A 14,431-nucleotide genomic window follows, 5' to 3' on the forward strand; every position below is an offset into this window, starting at 1 on the left:
TAATGAAAAAAACCTTTTTTCTTTTTCATCACTAGGCATTAGATGCTAGAGTCAGTATACGTGTCCTGGTTCTGGCCTGGGGAGGGTTATTTTTTTGCAGTAGCCAGGAAAGGGCATGGCCAGGTTATTTTATACCACCTTCTGTCATTGCCAGGGGCAGGGGAAAGGAGTTGTCTTCCAGGAAGAGAGGGTTCCTTGCAGTGAGAAAATGTGACAGAGGAAGCCACTCTATATTGTGTACTATTGGGAGTTTTTTATCATGTGAATCATTATCATGTGAATCATTTCTGCCATTAATATTATTGCTATTACCATTTGTTTTCTTATCTCGGCACTTTTTCTTATCTCAGCCTGTCATCTTTGCCTTTTGTGCCTTCAGTTCTCCAATCTGCTGCATCAGGGAGCAGGAGGGGGAGTGACAGAGAGCAGTGTGGTTTGGAAGAGTTTCTGAGTTGCGAGTACCATTCCTAAGCCAAAACAGCCTTATTTGGTCCCCAATGTGGGGCTCAGAGGGTTGAGACAATCAGATCTGCCCAGACTGAGTTGGAAACAAATTTGATCTAAACATTTGTGGTTAGGTTACATTAGGTAAAGTACTACTGGTCACAATGTTTATTAGTCTGTTCATGAGAGTGAGTGTAGTATCTAACACTGTATATGTTTTCATATTTGCACTATGTGTCCACCCAAATCTCTTTTTGTGGGCAAGGGCAAGGGCTGAGAATTCTTTGTTGATGTACTGTGGGATATCAAGGGCAGGGGGGGCCATTCTGGGTGTGTATTTGGCATTCTTCCCCCACCATTTCCCTGAGCACTACCTTTGAGAGTCTGTTAATAATTAGTCTGTGGTGGGAAGAGGGGAGAATGATTTTCCCCAGCTCTTCACCCCTTTTCCTGCTTCAAAACTTACAACAGCTTTTGAGAATTTCAAATTCCCACTGGATGTTAAGGAAAACATGGTCTTGTTGCTAAGTCTTCCAGGTCTCCTTATTGGGTTTAGAATCAAGAGAGATATTTTTAGGGAGCTTATTCAGAGATCTTCTCTGAGGGTGGATAGTCATGAGTGGCATGGAATGTGAGAGGTCACAGACCAGTATTTGGAGGACTTTGTCTCCCCCAACTGTGTGAAAGTTCAACCTGGAACAACTACAGGACCCTCATAAAGTGATAAAATATGTGAAAGAAAAAATCTGTAGAAGTTACAAAGACACACGAAGTTATGCAACATTCTGGGATCTGGATCCTATTTATTGGACATGGCTTATCACTAGAGAGCACCTTTAGGGGGAGCAGGAGGAAAGCAGACCAACAGGCACTGTGTTCACTCAAACTGCAGCTGAACCAGAGGAACAACTCATGCCAGTAGCAGTCCTTCCTATACAGAAAAGGAAATCCAAGACCAAGCTCACTTAGTGAGGGATGAAGAGGAAGCAAGAGGAACAGGCAACAGGAGGAAGAGGAAGGGCCAGAGATAATCACCCAACCCTAACCCTAACCCAATTCCTATCCCCAGGTGAGTGAGATGAGTGAAAAGATTTCAGCTTTCAGTTGAGTGAACTGCAGGTGACCTGGGCTGCTCCAGTGCTGGGATATCAGGGCCCATGATATGAAACTAGATGGTAGTGAAGCCAAGAAACTCTGATCCCTGTCCCAGGATGTGGGCATTGACAGGGGACTTGAAGAGGACAGAAACTCTCAGCATCTGGAGGCATCTCCCATCAAGTGTGAAGAAAAGGTGTTCTCTCAAGGATGATACAGTAGTGCACCCAAGCAAATGAAATGCAATGGAGAAAGGTATCCAGTGCCCGAGGGAATTAGCTGTGCTGGAGCTAATCTATAGAGATTCAAGTAACAAGCACTCCACTGTAGATCTAGATGAGGTCCAGTTGTTGCCCGTTCACAGAAACACAAACCGACAGAGTATCAGTTTATGCGGTGCTTTATTTGCTGGGCCCGGGAAACCTGGAGACTAGTGTCCTAAGCCAGGATTCCAACGAGCCATTCTTGAAGACAGCTTTTATACCTTTTCTACAGCGTTGTACGTACACAAAGACACACGATCTCGTCCATAAATCAGTTACATAGGTTATACATATACAATTGATGTCCGTCTCCAAGGGTTAAAAATCTACCATGCTCGTCTAACACAGGATACTGGTTAATTAGACTCCCACCATCAGACCATTTGCAAAACCCCTTACATATGTTGATTCTAATCTTATCTTTAAGCAACAGTTTGTTTTCTTCCTCAGATTCTATTTACTTCACTAATCCCTTTAATTATTGTCCTGCTGTTCCTAGCAAATTCCCAACAGTTTCTAGGACCCCACTACTGTTTCAAGTTACCCCACCTCAGGCCCAGTTAAACCTCGTAAACCTTAGCATAACTACTTCCACGATTAGATTTACAAATATATTTGTAACAACTCCCCTCTTTTGAGCATCCTTCGAGCTTCTTTTTCGCAAGGATGCTCAATCATTCAAATAGTTACCTCCGAATAGGGCGGAGGATCTGACATATTAGGCTTCAAAGCTTCCGGTATAATCATTTCTTTCCGAGTGACGGCCTTGATCACTTGGCGTGTGTGCTGACCTTCTTTTAGAATCATTCCTAAAAGACACTTATAAACAATTAAAACTGCTACAACAATTATTACGATTAATATTCCATACTGTATAATCGAGGAGAGCCAACCAGAGACCTGGATTCCTAGGGAACTAAAGATTTGTCCAATCCAGTTATGTTCTGCTTCTTCTTTTACCTCACGTACCTTATTTTCGATTTGTCCCAGTTGGCGAATGTAACTCTCGACATCTTGAGTAACATTTGGGATGTGTATACAGCAGTGCTCATTTCTACCATGCAAATACCCACACACACCGTGTTCTTTGAGAAGTATCATGTCCAAAGCCATTCTACTCTCTAAAGTCATCCTAGAAGTAGCCTGCAATTGGATATTTATAGCTTTGAATCCTTTCCTGGTTACCGCTGCCAATCTTTCAGTTTGACCCATTAATTTATACAACATCTCCCTATTCCGATAGGAGGCAACTGGTTCAAACAAAGATTCTAGAGCCCACCCAAATTTAACTCCCCCTGAGGGTTCATGCCAACCTTTTTTATCTAATCCTAAATCCTGTAAATCCTGATCCACACTTCGTCTACTTCGTAGTTGTTTTTCTTCCTTAGTTAATTTTGATTCCTTCCAAAAAGGGAAATAATGTAGGAATTCCTAAAGTAATTTGTGTAATCAGTCCATCTAAGGGCAAGTGAGTTGTCCACTGCCCGTGTCCTAGTACCCATACTAGATTTCCCGGGCTATGTACAGTTGAGTACTTACAATTAACAGCCTTCTTTTCCTGTTCTATAGTAATAAAATGTTTATATCCTCTACACTCACATCCCCACTTCAATATCATTTTTACGGGAACAAGTCCTATCTGATCCTCCGGAGTGTCACATGTAAATACTTGGGTACAGTTCCATTCTTCTAGCTGCGTATGAAAATACCTGGAAGAGGTTTCAGTGGTAAAAACCTTTAGGTGTGACTGATCTTCTGTTCCTGTCCACTGTATACACCACCGTACCTTGCCAATATAGCTATAATGCTCCAAGATACTAGAACCCCAAGTAGTTTTCCATTTTTTCCAGGTATCAACATCATGAGTAACATTCCGGCATTCTATAGTATATTGTTGTTTTTCCCATTTTATATTTTGTCGTGGTGCCCAGTACGGGCATGATCACAGGGTTCATCAAAAGGGGGTTCGATATAACATCTACCTGTGTCCCTTAGCCATACATAATACGTAGGTTTCTTTTTGCACTCTGTTTCTGTCATTACTCGTTTAGTCAAACATATATCAGCCCCTTTCGATTCTGGTCGAGGTACTTTTCCAAATACTTTATGACATGTCCATGAAAAATCCTTGCCTGATAATGGCATCACGGTTACGGGGATTATCCCCCACGGAATAGGATCACTTGCAGTCCGGGGCATAGGTAAACAGGCGGTAATCTGAGATACAATTTGTATCAAACCAAAAGGTCTAATTAGACCTATCACTAAGTTTTCACGATGTCCATATTCCTTTTCCCAACCTAACCCTGAATTCAGGGAGTCAGTGACAGGTTCCTGATCAGAGGAACCTATCACCCATAACTCTACATTTCCCTGGTCCCTACTACTTTGAACTGTTATTGTACATGTATAGTGTCCCATCCACATTTTTGTAGCTTTCGGTATATCCATGATAGAAATGCCCCTTCGCATCCTTTCATCCCAAGTCAATTTTGAAGTCAATTCTTGATCGTCATCGTCCCCATCCCATCGAGCCTTCCATCTAGCTTTAATTTCTTGGAAACCAACTCTCTGGTCACAAAAAAATAAACAAGTTAGATTGACAGCGTTCCCTTCACGTACAGTTACATAAGATCTTGGAACTTCAACCGTTACCACTCCTCTCACCGGAACAATCCACCACTACAATATTAGGGCTGACTTCGCAATATTAATCGGGTGGGTGACAATGATTCTACTGTCCATTTCAAAGGAACCTTTTTCACCCTGGTGTAATGGATCCAGTTGTCGATCCCTTGAACCTTGACGGCGGTATATGTAGTCATGATCACTTGGTGAGGTCCGTCCCATCTCTCCTTCAACGGCTCCTCAGACCACTTTCGCACATACACCTGGTCACCCGGAAGAATATCGTGTGCTGGATTCTCCAGGGGTAAAGGTCGATTCCACTGCAACGTCCCTCTGATTGCTGTAAGAGTTTTATTCAGAGCCAAAGCATAATTAAGCAACATTTGATCCCCAGTTAAATGAGGGTCCCCCTGGTATGTGGCAGCATGATAGGGTTTCCCATACAAAATCTCATATGGGATAACTCTCAACTTTTCCCTGGGTTTAATTTTGATTCTTAGCAGAGCTAAAGGCAATGCCTGCGGCCATTGGATTTCTGCTTCTTGGCAAATTTTTGTAATTTGATTTTTCAATGTTTGATTCATCCGTTCTACCTGTCCACTAGACTGAGGCCTCCAAGGGGTATGTAAATCCCAGGAAATTCCTAAAACTCTAGAAAGATCCTGAACAATCCCAGCCACAAAGTGGGGTCCCCTATCTGATGAAATTCCTAAAGGCACTCCAAACCTCGGAATGATCTCTTTTAACAACGTTTTAACCACCTCCTTTGCCTGATTAGTCCTGCAGGGAAAAGCCTCTGGCCATCCTGAAAAGGTACAAACATAAACCAACAAATGTTTAAAATGTTGGGCTTTAGGAAACTCTGAAAAATCCACCTGCCAATAATCCCCAGGCTGTGGTCCCATCCTAATTATTCCCATTTTTACCTGTTTCCTTACCACTGGATTGTTTTTAATACATACTGCACACATGGCATTGATCCTCTTTGCTAATGTTAACATCTGGTTTGAGAATATTTCTTTCCTTAAAAATTTTACTAACGCCTCTGCACCCCAATGGCACTTATTGTGTTCCACTTCAAGCACCTGCTTCATGATTTTTACCGGCAGTATCACTTGACTAACAGGGGTTGCATACCATCCTTTGATATTCTTCCGTGCACACATCATTTGTGCAAGTTTCTCGTCCTCTGGAGAATAATAAGGCACTGTCTCCATATAAGATGCAGCAGGGTTTTCCCGGGTTGGTAATAATGCCATCTGAGTCCATACCTCCCGGGCAACCTGGCGTGCTACCTGGTCTGCTTGTTGATTACCTTGAAATTCTTTCCCCGAGTCGTTTTGATGCCCTTTAACATGCATGATTGCTACTGCGGTAGGCTTATAAATTGCTTCCAACAACTGGAGGATTTCTTCTCGATGTTTTATCGAAGACCCCTGTGAATTAAGCAGTCCACGCTCTTTCCACAGGGCTCCATGCACATGCATTACTCCAAAGGCATACTTAGAATCAGTCCAAATGTTCACCCTTTTGCCTTGGCTTAAAATTAGAGCTCGCACCAAAGCCCAGATTTCAGCTTTTTGCGCTGAGGTACCCGGTGGTAGTGCTTTTGCTTCCACTACCTGTTGCAGGGTGACCACTGCATATCCAGCATACCTGGTGCCGTTTTCCACAAAGCTGGATCCGTCTGTGAATACTTCCCAATCAGGGTCCGGTAATGGTTCATCTTTTAAGTCCTTGCGACTGGCGTAAACCTGTTCAATCACTTCTACACAGTCATGCTTCAATTTCCCTTCCTCCTGAGTAGACATCAAAAATTCTGCCGGGTTAAGGTGGTTGGTTAGCTTTAATTCGATATCGTCCTGCTCCCTTAGCAAAGCCTGATATTGGAGCATACGACTTGAGGAGAGCCAATGTCCCCCCTTTTGTTCCAACACAGTAATCACCACGTGGGGCACATAGACTGTCATATGTTTTCCCAAAGCCAATTTGCGAGCTTCTTGTATCAGTATCACGATAGCCGCCACTGCCCTCAAGCACCCCGGCCAACCACTACTCACTGCGTCCAGCTGTTTAGAGAAATACCCCACCATGACCCCAGTTTCTGGGTGAGGACTCCCAACGCCAGCTGCTGTTTCTCATGCACATATAATTGAAAATCCTTGGTCAGGTCAGGCAGTCCCAAGGCTGGCGCTTCCTTAAGGGCTTGTTTCAATTCTTGAAATGCTTTTTCTTCTGCCGGCTCCCATGTAAACACCTGCTTCTTTACAGCCTCATACCATGGTTTAGCCATTAGTCTATAGTTAGGGATCCACAGCCGGCACCATCCAGTCATTCCTAGGAAAGATCTTAACTCATGGTGATTACGAGGCACTGGAATGTCACAGATTGCTTTTATGCGGTTTGTTCCCAATCGACGTACCCTTGGGAAATCTCACAACCCAGGTAGATAACTTTCTGTTTTACCAACTGTGCCTTTTCCCTAGAAACTCGGTATCCCGCTTGCCCCAACATGTTCAATAGATCAATAGTCAGTTTACAACAGAGTTCTCGTTCTGTGGTTCCCAGGAAGATATCATCTGTGTATTGTAGAATTACATATGAAAAAGGTGAATCTTTTACCTGAGTAGTTCTCCATTCTTCCAATTCTTTGGCTAGCTGATTACCAAATATAGTAGGTGACGATTTGAATCCTTGAGGCAGTCTAGTCCAAGTAAGTTGGCACTTCCATCCCTTGTCTGGATTTTCCCATTCGAAAGCAAAGATGTGCTGACTCTCAAGTGCCAGGGGTATGAAGAAAAAGGCGTCTTTCAAGTCAATTACCGTAAACCACTGAAATTTCTCAGAGACAGATATTAACAGCGTATAAGGATTAGCTACCACAGGATATATATCTTTAGTGATTGCGTTAACTGCCCTTAAATCCTGCACCAGTCTGTATTTTCCATTCGGCTTTACTACTGGAAAAATGGGGGTATTATATTCTGATTCACATTCCCTTAATATTCCCAACTTCACAAACTGATCAATCATTGGAGCTATTCCCTTTCTTGCTTCAAGCCTTATTGGGTATTGTTTCGCCCTTACCGGTTGCGCTCCTTCCTTCAGTTTTACTACTACCGGCTCAGCCGCTTTTGATTTACCAGGGATCCCCGTCTCCCATACCCACGGAGCCACAGCCTGCTCTATCACCTCTGGTATCATCTCTGGTTCTACTTCCTTAATCATAAACATTTTTGCTAAGTTTTCTTCTGGTATTTCCAATTTTACCCTATCCTTATCAAATATTATTCTTGCTTGTAAAACCGAAAGCAAATCTCTTCCAAGTAGTGACTCTGGGCTGTTCGGCATATATAAAAATTGATGATCAAATTCTTTCCCCCCAAATTTAATATCAAGCGGCCGCAGGAATGTCCTTTCCTCTACTTCCCTAGACACCCCAACAACCAGTACTTTCGATTCACTCAAAACTCCCCGTAATTCGTTTACTGCCGAATAACTAGCCCCAGTATCCACCCTAAATTCCACCGGCTCACCCTCTATTTCCATGACCACCTTAGGATCCTGGTCTAGTCAGCTCTGATTTTGAGTATTTCCCATCATCAGTGCCTGAGCGACACCTTGTGGGTTATTCACAAATGGATTCATTCCATTCCCGCAGCACTGACCAAGTTAACTCCGGGCAAAGAACTGCCACCCATTTGCATCCCTTGGCTGAGCGGGCATTTGTTCTTCCAATGTCCAAATCCCTTACAAAAGGCACATTGATTAGGTCCCAACATTCCTCGCATATTCATCCCTTGATTCCCAAAGCCACCCCTTCCAAATCCACCTCACCCTCGGCTACGGCCCCGACCCTTAAAATTTCCTGTATTTCCCCCTGTCGCTTGCTTCAATACCGCCAACATACCCGCCTGTTGTCTCTTCGTTGTCTCTTTCTCCCTATTGTTATATGTTTTCCATGCCACCTCTAACAATTTCTTCAGGTTCCGCATCTCCTCCCCTTCCAACTTTTGCAACTTCTTCCTACTATCCTCCTGCGATTGTCCCATAAATATCAAGGCCAGCTGAAGTTTACCAGGTTCTGACTCTACATCCAAGTTAGTATATTTTCGAGCAGTATCCTTTAACCTTTCCAAAAATGCCAACGGAGATTCCCCCTTCTCCTGTCACACCGAGTATAGCTTTGACCAATTCAAAGTTTTAGGAATACCATCACGAATTCCTTCAACCAACATCATCAAATCATCAAATCGCTAGGTGAAAACAAGACCTTAACTATAACCCTTCTACCATCTGCCCCCACCGCCTCCCATAGAGGTGCCATCAATTTAGGTCGCACGTCCCCCTCCTTCCCCTTTTGCCTTCCCCGGCGTGTGCGTCCAGCTAATGGGGTTCTTTGTACATCACCCTTATTGTCTAACTCCGACTCTTCGTCTGAAGAGGAGGGAGCAGAGGTCTTTTCTTTTCCTGTTTTAAGGCTTTCAAGAGAGGGACACGGAGGTGCACTAGGGGAGACCAACAACGACACATCTTCCTCCGGGGGCTCAATAAAGCGCAACTTTTGCTCTTTACAACCCACACATTCATTATTAATAGTTTCCAAAACCAGCATACCACATTCTTTTAACCATTCAGTTTTTCCTTTTAAATGATAAAACAAGTCTAAGTAAGGTATCCCATCCCATTTATCATTTTCCCTTAAGAAACCCATCAAAGGAGCGATAATCTCCGTAGTCATTGTACCATTCCGCGGCCATTGCATTTCCCCCGTTTCATATTCTGGCCAAACACGATTACAGTAATCAATCAAGTTCTTTTTCTTCATAGTTTGTTCAAAATTCCCCGTTTTCCAGTGCTTTAACAAACACCCGAGGGGGGAATCCTCGGGAATATCCTTATCGTTAGAAGACATTATCCCACAGCTCCCGAATGACAACATATATAACAGAAATACGTACGACGGTGCGACTAACCACCAACCTATATCCCCAACTTGCCAATTCTAGTCGCTATCGAATGGCAAGTACCGGACCTGCACGATTCCTATGTACGTGTCTTACGGCCGGTGCCTAGGCTTCCAATACCAACCAACCAATCTTACCACCCCCCTTTCAAAATAAAGCCACCCCCTTTTCAAAATAAAGCACCTTCGGGCTCACCTCTATGTAGCTGTCCGACAGGCGCGGGGTCGGGCACGAACTGATGACTCGCCGAGGAAAATGCTCGGTGCCGGCTTGGAGTGGATCAGGACGCGAACCGCCCCAGCAGCCCTCGGAGCCCCACGTTGGGCGCCAGAAAACTGTTGCCCGTTCACAGAAACACAAACCGACAGAGTATCAGTTTATGCGGTGCTTTATTTGCTGGCCCGGGAAACCTGGAGACTAGTGTCCTAAGCCAGGATTCCAACGAGCCATTCTTGAAGACAGCTTTTATACCTTTTCTACAGCGTTGTACGTACACAAAGACACACGATCTCGTCCATAAATCAGTTACATAGGTTATACATATACAATTGATGTCCGTCTCCAAGGGTTAAAAATCTACCATGCTCGTCTAACACAGGATACTGGTTAATTAGACTCCCACCATCAGACCATTTGCAAAACCCCTTACATATGTTGATTCTAATCTTATCTTTAAGCAACAGTTTATTTTCTTCCTCAGGTTCTATTTACTTCACTAATCCCTTTAATTATTGTCCTGCTGTTCCTAGCAAATTCCCAACAGTTTCTAGGACCCCACTACTGTTTCAAGTTACCCCACCTTAGGCCCAGTCAAACCTCGTAAACCTTAGCATAACTACTTCCACGATTAGATTTACAAATATATTTGTAACACAGTGTCCACAATCCAGGGACAGAAGTTTGTATGGAATGTGCCATCATCACTCATCAACTCATTGAGTGCTGTCAACAAAAGAAGGAGAACAAACAGTGTTTCAGGTGACTACCCAACTCTAGTAACAGAAACATTATCTTTCTTCCTCCCTATTGACCTGCACCTTGGCTGTGGAAAGACTGTCCATGATTGTGGACGAATTCCAAAGACTTGAGCAAGTTAGAGAAGAAATGTCCCATTCCCTATCAGAGTGGATCAGAGTCCCCTGCTATTGGAAGCAAGAGCCCCACTGCTCAAGACAGAGGGTACACACCATGAGGTAACCTGTGGTTTTACCTAAATGATCATGGAGAGGACACAAGTCAGTGGGATGGAAACCCCACCTCTGCCCTAGCAGCACAGGAGCATGAGTTGACAGGAAAAACAACCACCACAAGAAATTCTTTAAGGATAAATGCCACTCCAGCTTTCAGTGGGCAAGTCCTCAGATAGAACAGGAGGGATGACATTACTTCTGATCCTTTTGAAGGGACTTTCAGTTCATATTTAGAAGAAGTGAGCAATGGCATGATGACCAGAACTAGAGGGGGTCTTCCTCCAGCCAGGTGAAGGAAAGGGACAATCAGATCTACTGGATCTGACGGCCTGGTGCGTCAGATCCACAAGAGTATAAGGCTTTAGTTGACACCAGTGAGCAATATACCCTGATTCCACCAGGATATGAAGGGGCAGAAACCACCTTGATTTCTGGAGTGACAGAGATCCCAACAGCTGACTGTAGTGGAAGCTGAAGTGAGTCTGACTGGGAATGAATGGCAAAAACATCCAATTGTGACTGGCTGTCCTAGTGCAGCAGCCAGGACTAGTTTATCACTGTGTGGGTGTGACCAGAGCCGCCTATTCTTCACCCTCTATGTCATTTCTCATGAACTGTTAACAATGGACCATTTGCAGCAGCTGCCCAGAGCACACCTGACTCCTCAGGCTGTAAGCTTGGTGTTAAAGAAGCCTGTGAAATTAGAGCTGTGGTAACTCCCCTCCAGGGAGTCGTTTGCACCTTCACACCCAGCCTGAGGAGTCATGTCTGCTAATGGGCCATCAATGATTCCAAAAATAACCCATGACTCACAGAGTCAGATCACACATTGTGGAACTCCCTGCCCTGGGGGAAGTACTGGGCATTTCCACCTGGACCAGAGAGTATATAATCTTGGGGTTTGGATACTTCTGGGACCACTTGTCAGACCCAGAGGGGGACCAGAACCTTGACAAGACTGTAACCACCACTCTCGACCAGACTGTGACCATCATCTGCACCAACAGGTTTTCTCCTTTACTTTTACTTTCAACTCAGGGGAACCATGTGTGTCTCAGCACAGGGGCTAACAAACACCATCCTGTTTGTGCCCCAAGGTGCTGGGTTATATTTCTGGGGTTTGTGGGTTTAAGACCAATTTCTCTTTGTATCATAGCATTTATTGTAATATTTTTATTAAATTGTAACTCTGATTTATAATCTCTTTTGTGTTGGGTTCATTTCTCCTGACGGTTTACCTTTAAACCAGCACACTGGCCCAGAGGCCCTGTGCATCCTTGGCATGAATTACCCCAGGAGAGGGTATTTCAAGGACCCAAAAGGGCATCTCTGGGCTTTTGAGATAGCTGCTGTAGAGACAGAGGAAATTAGGCACCTTTCCTGGTGTACCAGAGGACCCTTCTGCTGTGAGACTGCTGAGAGTGGAAGAACAACAGGTGTTGATCACTACTGCAACAGTGCACCATCAACAACACTGCACCAATTGGGACTCTCTGACCCCCATCCATGAGATGATTTGTGAACTAGAGAGCCAGGGAGTGGTCAGCAAGACTTGCTCATCCTTTCATAGTCCCATATGACCAGTGCCTAAGTACAGTGGACAGTGGAGGCTTATAGTAGATTGCTGTGGCCTGAAGGAAGTCACACTCCCCTGAGTGCTGCTGTGCCAAACTTGCTGGAACTTCAGTATGAACTGGAGTCCAAGGCAGCAAAGCGGTGCCACCATCAACATTGGTAATGTGTTTTCCTCCATTCCTTTGGCAGCAGAGTGCAGGCCACAGGTTGCTTTCACCTGAAGGGACATCCACTACACCTGGAATAAGCTGCCTCAGGGGTGGAAACATGGCCCCACTATTTGCCATGGACTGATCCAGACTGGAAAAGGGTGAGGCTCTGCAACACTTGGAGTATATTGATGACATCATTATATGGAGGAACATAGCAGGGAAAATTTTTGAGAAAGATAATCCACATCTTCCAGAAGGCCAGTTTTGTCATAAAACAAAGCAATACCAAGGGACCATCCCAGGAAATTCAGGTTTTAGAAGTAAAATGGCAAGATGGGCGTTGTCAGATTCCAGTAGTAAAGACAACAGCAGCTATGTCCCCATCAATCAGCAAAAAGGAAACACAGGCTTTCCCAGGCACTGTGAGCTTTCGGATGATGCATATTCCAGACTGCAGTCAGATGGCAAGCCCTATCATGTGATCCAGAAGAAGAATGATTTCAAGTGGGGTCCTGAACAACAACAAGCTTTTGCACAAATTAAATACGAGACTGTTCATACAGTAGCCCTTGTGCCTGTCAAGACAGGACAAGATGTGAAAACTGTGCTCTGTGCTGCAGCCAGGGAGAATGGCCCCTTCTGGACCCTCTGCAAAAAGTACTTGAGGAAACTCAAGGACAATCCCTGGGATTCTGGATTTGCAGTCACAAAGGATCTGAGGCCTGTTATACCCCAGCTGGAAAAGGGATATTGGCAGCCTATGAAGGGGTTTGAACCTCTTTTGATGTGGCTCCTCCTGGCACCCTGCCTGCCAGTGTTGGGCTGGACGTTCAAAGGGAAAATCCCTTTCACACATTGTGGCACTGATGTTACATGGAGCACACAGCTTGTGCTGATCACACAGGGAGCTTGAATAGGAAACCCCAATTGCTCAGGAATCTTGGAAGTCAACATAAACAAGCCAAAAGAGGATAACTTTGGACTATCATCAGCAGGGGAGGAAAAGGTGGCACATGCTGAGGAGGCACCACCATATAATCACCTAGCAGAAAATGAAAAGCAACATGTTCTCTTTGCTGATGGTTCCTGATATATGGGAGGGATGCATCAGTGGAAAGCTGCTGTATGGAGTCCAAATAGTGAGTTGCAGAAGATGCTGAGGGACAAGGTGGATCAAGTCAGGTTGCAAATGCAGAGGGACAAGGAAACATGATGTCTATTTCAAGATGTATGGGGACAGTCTGTGATGTTGAACTGTTCAATACTGGTTGCTGACACTGCCACCATATGCCGTAACTACGATGGACAATGAAGATGGACTGCTCCAGATACACCAGTCATGAGTTCCCTGTGCAGCTGGCAACCAGTTCACATCACACCAGCCCTCCTGCCCTGGAAGACATCTAGAATGAATAGAACACACAGTCATGGTCTAAATGAACTCAAGAAACATCTTGGAGGGATGGCCATTGACTGTGGAAATACAAAAAATACATATATAAATATATATATAAATGTGTATGTAGTTGGAAGGTGTAGGATCTGGACATGATGTCAAAAGTACAGACTAAGGGGTGGGTAATGACCTAGTTCTAGCCATTAACAGGGTTAATTTTTGCAGTAGCCAGGATGGGCATGGCCAGGAAACAGAGGTTATGCTAAACCACCCCATGTCATTGACAGGGGCAGGGGAAAGGGACTTTCTTCTGGGGAGAAGGGGTTCCTTCCAGTTGAGTAAACACGGTGGAGGAAAGCATCTGGTATTGCCTATTTCTGTTTTATTTTTCTCCATGTGAATCCTTCTTTTCTTATACCCTCTGTTACTAATATTGTTGCTATTACTGTTCATTTTCTTATTTCATTGCTGTTTCCAGTAAATTCTTCTTATCCATGATATTTGCCTTTTTTGCCTCCAATGCTCTTCTCCATCCCACCGCAGTGGGAAAGGGAAAGGGGAACAAAAGAGAGCAGCACATGGTTTGGGAGAGTCTTGGTGGGGGCACTGAATTGGGGAATACCCCTCCTAAACCACAACTATATACCAATGCTTGTCGAATAGGAAAATATTTTAATTGCTCATTTATAAATGCTTATAACCTGTGTTTTCTTCTTCCTTT

This window comes from Pithys albifrons, chromosome Z, assembly GCF_047495875.1.
Source record: "Pithys albifrons albifrons isolate INPA30051 chromosome Z, PitAlb_v1, whole genome shotgun sequence".
Lineage (NCBI taxonomy): Eukaryota > Metazoa > Chordata > Aves > Passeriformes > Thamnophilidae > Pithys > Pithys albifrons.